Source organism: Arachis ipaensis, chromosome B05, assembly GCF_000816755.2.
Source record: "Arachis ipaensis cultivar K30076 chromosome B05, Araip1.1, whole genome shotgun sequence".
Taxonomy (NCBI): Eukaryota; Viridiplantae; Streptophyta; class Magnoliopsida; order Fabales; family Fabaceae; genus Arachis; species Arachis ipaensis.
The window spans coordinates 6,338,795-6,352,693 of NC_029789.2; positions in this window are offsets into that span (position 1 = coordinate 6,338,795).

Genomic DNA, 13,899 nt, shown 5'->3' on the forward strand with positions numbered 1-13,899 from the left:
ACAATATAATTATAAATGCACATAAAAACACACATAAAAACACACAAAAAAATAAAATCAGTTTATTACCATACCTCATCAAAGCTAGTGTAGTTTTCCATATTCTCGAAAATTGATTGACTGACAACAACCTCGTCGGGTGAGTCCATCTGTTATTCAAATTCTTTCGCACCTTCTACCATAAGTATTGTATTAAGGTCGAATTAAAATGCCATACTATTTGCAATGATAAAGATGATTTCTTGTAAAATTCTTTGACCTATTCTAATTGTGCTTGCAATGGTATTAGAGTTGTGCTTGCAATGGTATTAGGTTTTAAGCTTTGTTAAGTTGGCACTGGAGGATCATTGAAAAGAAATCTCTCTAAATGAACCCTCTAACCACTATCGTCGAAACTGACAAACGATCACCAGAAGAGGAAGATCTGGTGACGAAGAGCACAAAAAAAGTCAAGATGGATGGAGAAGATCAAGCAAAAGAACATACGGAGATCACACAAGAAGGAGAAAAGTTAGAGCTTGTTAAAGAGTCTAAAGATTCACTGGAAAATGTTGGTACCCTTGGCAATGGTGCATCCAAAGGTTCCAAGATGTCCTACAAGGATAGGCTGATGGACGACGGGCTTGGAAAGCTGAATCCATATGAAATCGTCGAGATGGTCACAGAAGACTACATATCTGATGAAGATTTGATGGAACATATGGAGGAATCACAGACTCCTTTCAATCCAAATCCTGTTATAGAGGTTTCTTTGGAAGAATATGATGAATGGTGCAAGCCGTGAAAGCAAGCACTCATCGTTAAGCCCTTAGGGAAGAATCTGAACTTACAGACTATGGAATGGTGGATAAACAGGAGATGGACAAAGAAGGAAGCAGTACGTGTGATGGACCTTGTCGGAGGGTACTTCCTAGTGAGATTCTCTAACCAAGAGGATTATTCACACACTCTTTTTGAGGGTCCCTGGATGATCGCTGATCATTACCTCTTGGTTCAAAGGTGGCGGCCTTTATTCATACCCCCAAGAGAGTGAGGTTAAAAAGGTTGCTGTCTGGATCATGATTCCCAATCTCCCAGCCGAATTGTATAATAGATATTTCTTATGGAAGGTTGGAAAATCTATTGGAACTATGCTCAAAATCGATGAACATACGTCTATTCACTCAAGAGAAAAATTTACACGTATCTGCGTGGAAGTTGACCTAAGGAAAAAGCTGGTGCCATCTTTCTTAGCCTTGGGAAAAGATTTTAGACTAGAATATGAAGGTCTTCATCTAATATGTTTCAATTGTGGTAGATATGGACATAAATATGATGGATGTCCGGAAAAGATGAAGGAAGTAAAGGACAGACCACTATCTTAAGCAGCTACCGATGAACAGAACCACCGGAAAGGGGAAAACGCCACCGCGGTCCAAGGCCAGCCAGCAACGGTGAATACAGGGAATCATTTTAGGAAAGATCTGATTGCAACGGAAAATCCGAGGGTGATGGAAGTAGTCGTTGGTACACTTAAGGAAAGTCACAAGCACCAATCTGGGGAAAAAGAATCAGGTTTAACTACTATAAATGAGAAAAGTTTATATGGTCCCTGGATGGTTGTCAAAAAGCCCCAGAAAAAAAATTAGGCAAGAATCAAGGAGGAATTATGGGAATATCAAAAAAGAAACTTCTAATAATAGGTTTGATGCTCTTCAGAATGAGAAAGAAGCTCAGGAGAGAGAAGATATGAAAAAATGGAAAGTACCAGGAAAGCCAGCCCAAGCAGAAGACAATTATTATTACTGAACCGAGTCACCCTTCTCAAGGAAAATAAAACAAAGAGAATGATCAAATGCACAAGGAATATTGGAGACAACTTAGCAGACTTTCAAAAGCAGATTATTCAAGCCACAAAGATGGATATTATATCCCGACTTATGATACTAATGATCCTATCTTAGATGCTCACATAGCAAGGGTTATGGGAGGGGGAATTATAGAGTAAAACAATGAGTATTATAAAGAGAACCCTCTGGGAGCAAGTAGCTATAGTGGAGAAGCACACAAGATGGCCATTGACCTTGACAACATCGAAGAAATTGCTCCAAATGGGAATGTAGCAGATATCGAAGAGGAGCCTAAGGCTATGGAAGCCTAGAGGGGACTCTTTTGCACCAGGGAGTTTCTTATCTCTGAGTAGTTTTTTATTTTTGGTTAATATTAATATCTATGAATATCTTATCTTGGAATTATAGAGGAGCCTCTTCGAAAGGCTTCAAATCTATCTTAAATGATCTTATGTTTATATATAAAGCTAATTTTTGTATCTTGTTGGAAACCCAGTCTCGGGCACTAAGGCTGAGGCTATTATCAAAAAATTGGGGTTTGACTCGTGGTGTATTAGTGATGCTGAAGGTTTTTCAGGTGGCATCTGGTGTCTATGGAGGTCAATTTCATGGAACATAAAGTCACTCATCATTCACAAACAATTTGTTCATATGGAAGTACAGTGGCAAAATAATGCTCCTTGGTTTTTTACTGCTATTTACGCCAGCCCTAGGGTCAGAAACAGAAGAGAGTTTTGGACAAAGATCAAGGATTTAGCTAAGAATATTAATGGACCTTGGTGTTTAGGAGGAGATTTCAACTCCATTCTTTCTATGAATGATACAGGGGGTTCTTCTAATTTTTCTCTTGATACTAGTATTTTTAATGATGTTTTACTTAATTGCGAGCTTAAGGATTTAGGATTCTCTGGACCCCCTTTTACTTGGCAAAGGGGGAATACAAAGAGAAGACTAGATCGTTTTATCAGCAATTTTAATTTTTCTGATTGTTTCTCAGATGTTGGTGTCAAGCATTTACCCAAACTAAAGTCCGATCATCTCCCCATTTTGCTGGATTTCCAATTAGCCCAAAGGGAAGAAGGAGCTAAGTCTTTTAAATTCCTTGCTCCTTGGGTTTTGCATGAAGATTATAATAACATGGTTAAAAGTAGTTGGCTGGAACAAAATAGTCTATTACAGAATATTAGCAACTTTGTCAACACAGCTAAGACTTGATATAAAGAAGTCTTTGGGCATATTTTCAGGAAAAAACAATGCATTCTCCTAAGGCTGAAAGGGATCAACAAAAAAAACTCCTTCAACAATAATCCCTTTTTGGATAAACTCCAAAGAGATTTGTGGAAAGAATATGAGACAATAGCAATTCATGAGGAAACTTATTGGCAACAGATGTCTAGATGTGATATCATTAGATTTGGTGATAAAAATTCAAAATATTTTTACTCAAAGGCAAATGAAAGATGTAAGAGAAACAAAATCACAGCCTTAAAGAGTGAGGAAGGCGAATGGGTGGATAATGTGGACACTCTTAAAACTTGGGGTGTTAATTTCTTTAAGAACCTATACTGTTCAGAATTTGGATATAATGACTTTGCTGTTTCTAATCAGTTTCCTAAGTTACAGGATATAGAGTATCAAGATATAGCTAAGGAGGTTTCTAGCGAAGAGCTTAAGGAAGCGGTTTTTTCTATGGGAAGCTGGAAGGCTCCGGAAAGCGATGGCCTCCCAGCCAAATTCTATCAACAAGCCTGGGATGTAGTGGCAAATTTCCTTACGACTTGGGTGAAAGAAGTTTTTAATAAGTCTCACAACATAACAGAAGTGAATAAGACTCTGATAGCTATTATTCCCAAAATTCCCTCACCAGAAAATTTTGGGCATTTTAGACCTATTAGTCTCTGTAATGTTTGCTATAAAATAGTGACTAAACTCATTGCATCTAGATTGAAAAAATATATGTCTTCTCTTATTTCTAATACTCAGTCAAGTTTTATGCCTGGCAGGGTTAGTGCAGATAATATCTTATTTCACACCATGAGGAATAAAAAACATGGAAAAGGTTTGATGGCGATTAAAATAGGCCTTGAAAAGGCATATGACAGACTGAATTGGCTCTTTGTGATGGACTCCCTCAAAGACGCAGGGATCCCGGATCAAATTCGAAGTGTTATTAGCTTTTGTATATCAACAACATCCATGAACCTTATTTGGAATGGCTCTCCATTAGAAAGCTTCATCCCAAATAGAGGAATCAAACAGGGAGATCCTCTTTCCCCATACCTCTTTGTTTTGTATATTGAACGCTTATCCCATTTGGTAAATAAGTTAGTTCATGATAAGAAATGGGAACCTATAACTCTATCAAGAGGAGGACCTAAAATCTCTCATCTCTGTTTTGCAGATGAACCTAGTTCTATTTGCAAAAGCGGATAGGAAACAAGTTCAGATTATCAAGGAGGCTTTAAACCATTTCTGCGAGTGTTCATGACAGAAAATAAACCTTAGAAAGTCTTGTGTGTACTTTTCCAACAATGTTAATCATACCATGAGACAAATGCTGAGCCAGGACCTAGGAATCAACCTCACAGCTAACTTGGAAAAATACTTGGGAGTCCCTCTCATTCATGAAAGATGCAATCAACAACACTTTCAATTTGTTATTGACAAGATGCAAAGCAAGTTATCTAGCTAGAATAGAAAGACTCTCTCTTTAGCCGGAAGGTGCACACTTGTGCAATCAGTGCTATCAACTATTCCTAGCTACTGCATGCAAACCATGAAGATTCTAGTAGCAGTGTGCAATAAGATAGACAAAATTTGCAGAGATTTCTTATGGGAAAGTAGTGATGAGGAGAAAAAAATTCATCTTCTTAGCTGGGACAGCGTGTGTAAACCGAAAGAAAAAATGGGGTTAGGCATCCGAAAGGCACAAGAATCAAATTCTCTTTTCCTAATGAAGCTTGCTTGGGGCCTCATCCATAATAGAGAAGCGCTCTGGGTCAAGGTTATGCGGGCAAAGTATGGTTGTTGCGAAGGTATCATGCCTAATATTAAACACAGATCAAGTAATTCTAATGCATGGCTCGGGATTACTAAAGTCTGGGAGAAATTTAAAAGTGGCCTTATTTGGAGGCTGGAAAATGGAGGTATGGCTTCTTTTTGGAAAGAACAATGGGTTCCAGGCTTTACAAAGCTGTCGGAGGTGTCTCTGGTTGAGTTAGATGAAAACAAACTAAATGAGAAAGTAGTAGATTATGTAACGAAAGATGGCGAGTGGGACTGGGAAGCGTTAAATATGGTTCTACCCGAGGAGGTCACAGACATTATTCATACTATTAAAGCACCTAACCCCTATGTTGGAGATGATTTTATCAGCTGGCTAGTTAATCTGAGCGGTATTTTTTCTGTCAAATCAGCATATGAAACGTTCTATAGGGATAGGGGAGAAGACAACAGACTCTATAAACATATTTGGAAAGCAAAACTCCCACAGAGACTCAAGTCTTTTAGTTGGTTGATTACTCATGATGCTCTGATGACAAATTTCAAGAGAAAAAAGAGAGGACTTACCGAAGATGGAAGCTGCCCAAGATGCCGAAATGATGATGAGACTCTACTCCATGTGTTGCGTGACTGTCCTTTCATCCGCACCGTCTGGAATAGCATTGTCAATAGTAACTTGAAGCCTGACTTCTTCAACCAAACCCACAAGGAATGGCTAGAGAGTAATCTGTTAAAGTTTTCTCCTTCCCACAATGGTACACCATGGACTATCATCTTTATTACTACCTACAACACAGCTTGGAGATGCAGGAATGAGCTTGTTTTCAATAATCAGAATAGTCAACAAGCCCTAATTCAACATATGGTTACATTTCTAGCAGCAGACTACAATTACATTCTTAACATTACTGAATAGAGTAGCAAAATTCTCAGACTTACTAGGACTGTGGAGATTGGGTGGGAACCACCTGAAGAGGGCTGGGCCAAGCTAAATGTTGATGGCTCTGTCTTACAACTGGGTAGCAGAGGAGCTAGTAGCGGCATCATCCGTGACTCTAGAGGTAGGTTTCTCGCTGGATTTAGCATGAACATCGGGAAGTATACAATCACAATTGCAGAACTTTGGGGGTTTTTTGTGGGTATGAAATTAGCGGTGGAAATGAGCATCCCTTACCTTGTGGTGGAATCTGATTCTAGTTGCGCCATTCACTTTCTTCAAAGTGCCGTGGTGGAGAATCATATGGAAGCTTCGTTGGTGCGTTCCATAAAAGAGCTTATGACTAGACCGCACAGGGTGGTGATTCGGCATGTTTTCAGAGAGGCTAACCAATGTGCTGACGCTTTGGCTAAGCATGGACAAATTATAGAAAAGGGGATTAGGTAGTTTGAAGAAGTTCCAGCCATGGTGATACCGTTGGTTTGTGCAGATGAAAGAGGGATAAAGTTTTCTAGAAAGATTATTGTTTGGTTTTTTCTGCTTTGGGCCTTAGGCCCCGTTTAGTATAAAAAAATAGTAGGGTAGCTTTTAGGTTTTGTATCTCTCCATTGAATGATGATAAATGACTTAACAAAAACAGAAAATCAATTACAATTAATTCATTTAATACAAATTATCATTACCATTTTTTATAATTATTATTAGTCTTTATTGTATTCTTAAATATAAAAATCAAATTATAAAAGGAAATATTGAGTATTGATTATAAGAATGCCTAATAGTAAGGAATATGATATTATAATTAATATCATTAATAAGTGGGGCTGATAAGAATATGATAAGTGAATTGATAGGAAAGTGAGATAAAAAATAAAACTGTTGTTAAGTTATATAAATGAAGTAAATTATAGAAAGTTTTAGCTAATTATAGCTAGAAATTTTTTGTTACCAAACTTTTTCCATAATAATAATAGGTAGTTTCTTCTTTAGTATTTGAAAAAGTTATCCCACGTTGTTGTAATGGACAAGTTGAAAATGAATATCTATAATAATTTAACAATGTCTTACTTGACACTCACATTGGGTCAATTACGATTTAGTCAATACTCCGAGTAGGTTGGGTGGGCTAACCCACATGACTAACTAACACAGCTTGTTGAATATTTTTAAATATCTTGTAGAAGTGAATTTATTTGGACCATGGTTTTAAATTATGGTATAAATAGCTACTATAATCAACGTAATATAATCAACGAAAAATAACATTATTTTATTTCACTGACAAAAGTAAAATAAACAAAGTCCAAAGAGGGATAAAAATGTAAATAGAAAAGGAATTTTCCCATAAGTAATACTATTGTTCTTAACCAAATAAAGAAAAATTCGTAAGAAAAGGAAAAAACAGTGTCTCTGGTATCTTAATCAACTACTCATTTCCATGGAGAGATTTCTTGCTACCTCCAAAATGCTTTGAAATTGATCCTTCCTCCCTTTAAAAATGTCTTCGTTTCGTGCCCTCTATAAGTCCCAACAAATAGCTGCAAAGAAGCTCAACTTCCAATCTCCCTCAATCCTATTTTCAACTTGTGTTTAGACTTCCATCCACCAATTCCCAAATGTTTCTGGTTCAATATGAGAAAGGAAAACCCTAGTGGTAAAGCACTTTAAATTTCTCCAGCCTGTCCGTATCTCTAAAGGTAATGGATGGTAGTTTCATCGTCAGAGCCACATCGTGAACACAGGGAGGGCATTGCATGGAATCAGTTATGGATGTTGAATAACATAGGTAATTTTTTATGTAACGCTCGCTAAAAAAAAGAGCTTATTTTTGTTGGTATTTTTAATCTCCAAACCCTTTTTTAAATTACTGTGTTTTTCATTATTTGGGGGTATTGCTCTATTGGAGGATGACAGAAGGTGTAGACTATTTTGTAGCCAGAGCTAACATTATATTGTTTCCTCTTGTTCTAGGTCCAAATCAGCTTATCTACTCCATCTTCATTCAGGGGAACACTTAGAATATGGGTTGCAAGGTCTAGAGGGAAGTTAGCTTCAATTAGTTCTTTGTTTCAGGTACGATTTTCTCTCATTAGTTCTTTAATTTGACTGAAATTTATACTTATGTTACTGTCTGGATTAAGGTAGAACGGATATGGGGTGGGAGCCAAGACTCTTGCCAAATTCGAACACTATCACCCAACCTTATGCTCCATTTCAGACCCTTCTCCACCACTTTTCTCCCTTCTAGCAAACTTTGCCAATGCCATGATGATTGAGAGCTTTTTTCTGCTGAGATAGGAGAGTTATATCAAAAGTATTTTCTCTTAATAAGCTATGTGTGTAATAAATTTGATTTAGTTTCTAACCTCCAGAATTACTTGTCTAGTAATGCCAAATTTTGTATTTTCAAATCTTTGAAACCAAGTCCACCCTCCTTCTTGGGCCTTGTCATCTTTTTCAGCTAATCCACGTCATCCTTCGTTCTTCACCTTCCTGCCCCCACCAAAATTACGTTAGGATTTTGTGAATATCATCTAATAGAGAGTTTGGAAGCTTAAAGCATGATAGAGTATATACTAGTATCGCCTCACCCACCGCTTTAATTAAAACATATCTCCCACCAGCTGATAGGAGGTTCCGTTTCCAAGCTTGTACATTTTTCTTAACTTTATCATTAGTCGTTCCAAAGGTAGCATTTTTCAATCTATGTACGATAGATTGTAGTCCCATGTATTTATCATGAGCCCTAATATGACTAATGTTACTTCCAGCTAGTTGGTGTCTGAGAAAAGGAAGGGTATTTTGGCTAAAGAAAATTGACAATTTATTAAGATTTACTTTTTTACCGTTAAAACTTTTGTAGTCATTTAGCAAGCCTAAAACATTGGAGTTCAGTTTTTGAGTAGCCTTACAAAAAAGAATGGAGTCATCCGCAAAAAGTAAGTGATTGACAGCTGGACACCTTCAATATATCTAAATGCTTTAAACTGTCCTGTTTTTCTCTGCTTTGTATAGTAGAAAAAGGTATGGTAACAAGGGGTCTCCTTGGTAGATACCCCTTGTTGTTTTAAAGAAACCATACGGTTTTCTCTCCACAAGCACAGAGTAAGAAGCAATAGTGACTTTTTTTTATCCAGGATATCCATCTAGTGTCAAATCCCATCTTATCCATAATAAACCATAGAAATTTCCATTCGACTCTATCGTAGGCCTTGTTCATGTCTAACTTGAGGGCCATTTCACACTCCAACCTTGTTTTCTTTGTTTTCAAGTAGTGTATGCACTCATGAACAATGGGGATGTTATTAGATATGTTTTCCCATTCAAGAAAGCACATTGATTCAAACTGATTATCTCTTTCATAATTAGTTGGAGCCGATGCACTATCACTTTGGAAATAATCTTATAAAACTGAAGAGAGACTAATAGGTCTAACCTGAGTCATGTAGCTCGCGTCCGGTACCTTTGGAATCAAGCAGATTTGAGTGTGGTTGAAATCTTTGAGTATTCTCCCACCCCCAAAAAAACTGCAAATAACCTTGAAAACATCACCTCCCACAATATCCCAATAAATTTGAAAAAATTTTGCAGTGAATTCATCATCTCCTGGCGCACTCTGAGGACAGATGCTAAAGACATCTCTCTTGGTTTCCTTCATCGTAACCGGCCTCAATAGTCTACAATTCATGGGGGTTGAAACTTTAGGGATAAAATTGGCATAAGCAGTAGAGGGTTCCAAGAGGGTTGTAGCTGTGAAAATATCTTTGAAATAATCCCTAACAATTTTGGCAATACCCTCTAACTCTGAAGCAACCTTACCAATGTCTCCAACTAGTTCCCAAATTTTATTTTTCGATTTCTATTTTGAAATTTTTGGTGGAAGAATCTCGTATTCCGATCCCCTCCTTACTATAGACATCTGGATTTTTCCTCCAGTATCTCTTTTCTTTTAAATGCTCTTCCTCTAACTTCTTCTCCAAAACAACAATATCCTCTTCTTTGAATACCCCTGCTGCCCTTCTATCTTTCATCTGCTTATTTAGAGACTCTATTTTTTTTATAGAGTTTGATTTGCTCCGTTGTTGCCAACCTATTAGTTGATGGCGATAATGTTTGAGTTTTTGGGCCAATAGGAATATGGGAGAGACTCCAACTGCCATACCCTAAGCTTCTAAGACGATCCTCCAAACTTCATCATCCCTACACCACCTCTCTTAAAATTTAAATCTTCTTTTACTAGTCTACTTTGGTGGATCCATGTCTAGTAAAAGCAGTGTATGATCAGAGCCATTTTTCGTAAGTTTTCGGACCACCGCCATTTCATACCACTTTCTCCATTGTACCTCAGCCAAAACTCGGCCGAGTCTTTCTATGATCAAATCTACCCTAACTCTTCTATTTGACCAAGTAAAGTTGGCGTCAACCATTCCAAGGTCAACCATAACATTATCATCAATAAACGCATTAAAATTACTAATCGAAGCCTGAGGCCTTAGGTTACCTCCCATTTTTTTTCTCTTGGCTCTTGATAGCATTGAAATCTCCCATAATCACAATTTTGCCATCAAATTGGAGAAAGATAGGCGAGAGTTCTTGATCTTGTTCTTTTTAGATCTGCTAGTTAATGCTTAGATAAACACCCACCAATCCCAACTCCTGGTGTTTAGTCTCATCCTTCACTTTGGCAACTATTGCATAATCTATTTTAGCGGTTATCGTCACCTCCATGAAATATTTCTATGCTAAAATCATACCACCCAACAAACCAGCTGGGTCTACGATAGTGAAACTGCTAAATCCACATGATCTAACTTTCATCTCCACATTGCGAGGTTAGTCTTTTATTTTGCTGAGAAAAATCATCTCAAGAGAGTGGGATTTGCACATCCTTTTTAGGTTGTGAACTATCAAGAGTCTCCCAAAATCCCGACAGTTCCATGTCAGAACTCTCATGATGCCTTGGATGCCACTGAACAGCTAGCACCTTCCACCATCTCCATGTTCACATCAAATTTAGCAGTGTATTCCTTATTAACATTCCTTTCCATCTCCTCCTCATCAACTCTTCTTTTCAGCCCAATAATGTTGTCGTAGCTCTCCTGATTTGTTTGAGCCATTGTTTTAGTCTTTTAAATTTACTCGAACTTTCCAGCTTCATGTCATTCATTGGACAGTTCTCCTTTATCCTACCACCCAAATTTTCTTTGTTCTTAGTATCTACCATGCTGGACCATATCTGAATCTCATCTCTCTGAGCACTATGATTCTTTTTGTCTTTCTACATATTAGTTGAGTGTGTGTTTCTATCATCATGATTCCTCAACGGTTCCTTCACTCTCAAACTTGAGAAACTTTCAACTAGGCATTCTGGCATAGGCTTCTTCTTTCTTAATTTCTGCTCCCCATTAGTTCTTCTACCCCTATTCGGACCACTCTCCCCCCTTGTTTCCACCCTCTCTCCTATTTGATTAGCTCGCACCCACTCTCCCACTTTATCCTCTTGCATTCTACTTTCTTTTAAATCAGCCATGAAAATTGGGCATGTTTTATGGTCATGGCCTATTTTGGCACAATAGGTGCATACCATTCCAACCCTCTCATGTCTAATAATTACATCTAGAGGAACTTTATCTGGCTCTGCAACTTTCAAGACATCTCGATCCAGATTATTTTCATCAATCTCCACTCTCGCCTTAATAATTCTTGATAGAAGAACCCTCACTTCTAACACATCTCTTATACTGCTTCTCAGTTTTTGTGCCACTTCCAACGTTTTAAAACTTTTCGAAAGTCTCCAAAATTGTATCCACACTGAAATTTTTGTAAGGAGTTGCTCCTCTATTCTAACCCCTGCCCTCCATCACTGAACCTGTAGAGCAAAGTATTTAAACAGCCACAAAAAACCTCTTTCTATTCTCAACATATTCCACTCTTTATAAAAAAAATTGAAACTAATTTTGTCTTAAATTCACCACTCTAAAAACCTTTGGATGCCCCAAATAGCTTTCAAAAAGTCCCCTCCATAGTACCAGTGGAGATTGCTTTGTGAGAAAAAAACTTACGAATTAGGCTATTAAATCACATATTCCTCCTCCAATTGAATCACTCCCTCCTCTTTCTCGGGTCCTTGTGAGTTATTTTGCATTGTTATTCCTCTCCGGTTAACAAAAAATAAAGAGGATAGACATGATGATTGTTGACAAAGTGAACAGATCGTAGTCAACTGTAAAAAAGTAGAAAAGAAAATAAATTTATGTTAACCGTGACGGCACAAATATTTTATTTAGGTAAAAATTCTAACAGAATATAGAAATCTTAACGGCACTATGATTTATTCTGAGTTTAATTTCAACTATTATATAAAATAATTACACTTTATGTTAATTCATATCTGTATAAATATAAATCGAATTAACTTAATTTAATTATATAAAGGTGTTTAGGATAAAATATGTAATTAATAGATAACCAAAAGACAATACACACCAGAACAAATTCAGCAAGTGAAGATATATAACAATGCAGGAAAAATATTAAGTAATCAATGAAACAGTGAGCATGTAATTGTAGTAAATCAACAACAGCAGCAATCCTGACTCACACTCCTCTCTCCTTATACACATGCATTCTCTCTATTGTTGTAATTAACTCTTCCACCTCAGCATATTATAAGAATTTCCTGTGACGCACCCTCATATCACCCTTCATAATCCTTCATCCACATAGGTGTTTTTCTTATTTTTTTTGCTTGTTGGATCTGCAATTGGTACATTTGTCACATTATGAGTTGTAGATTCTGTAATTACTGTATTTGGCCCATTATGAATAGGTTTGCTCGTATCAGTAACCAATTATGATTTAAAATATTTGCATAATTTTAAATTTTATTTATTTTTTTCAACGTGAATTACTTAAGGTTAAATCCATATAAAATAAAAACGTCAGACAAAACACGTTATTCTATCATTCTTTAGGTGTTACTTTTAGGTTTGAAAGTAGCGGGGGTAGATAAAAATTAAATTTTAACTAAGAACAAGCATGGTTTAATTATGGGGCATTCTTTGTCTGTGATGCTGATTTGGAGATTTTTAAATGGTATTTTGTTAATCAAGAATAATATGGCCTGGGGAATATTCTCACGTAGAGTTTGTCAATGACAAATTGATAATTGTATAAAGCTTTAGTGGGAAGAAATAAAATGGCCAGGCATATCCGCATATGCTCATATATATTCCTGTACGACCCCGCAAACAACTGTTAGCAATGTCTGCCCTTCAATGTAGGAGAAGTTTTTTTTTTTTTTTCTTTTTTTCCCTCAAAACCCCTTAATGTCATAAAACTATAAAAAATATATGGTTTAATGGTTATACGAAAATATTTTGTTTATTTCATTTTATTAAACACAATAAATATAATATATAGAGATAAGTATCAAATTAATGAAGACAAGTGTGATACTGAACTAATTGAAAGAATTACATATCAAGATGAAGCAATAACTTGACATGTGTAAATTTATTAGAGTGTTTCTGATTTAATTTGTTAGAGTTATATGCATGTATAAATTTGTTAGAATACTTCTGATTTAGTTTGTTGGAATTTTATACATGTATAGTCATAGATTTATTGGTCCAACTGTAATTAGTTAATGATTAAATTCGTAGAGTTTGTTAGACTCTTGCGTGAATCTTGTAATTTAATCTCTCTTATATAAGATATGTTAAATTATTGTTAAATTTAAACTTAATTCATATTTTTAATACAATTCTTCTACGTTTTTAATTCATGCTCTCTCTTTTAAAAAGTAAAACACTTTCACTCTCTAATTCTCATTACAAATGAAAGAAAAAAAAAAGCACACTGCACAACTTGACATTATACGTCTAGATTATGTTATGTTTATTACTTTGTATAAAAACATAACATTGCAACACTAAAGTGAGTAATGTTAGATGATTGTGCTTTAAATATCACATTTAATCATATTTAATCCAACAATTTAATAAGATCGATCTAAGTCGATATAATGTTCGATATTTATTTCTTTACATAAAAAATTGAGGCAATTTTATTTGAATTTTTATTTTTCACACATCTTTTTTTATTTCTTTTTCATTTGTCTCAGAAGAT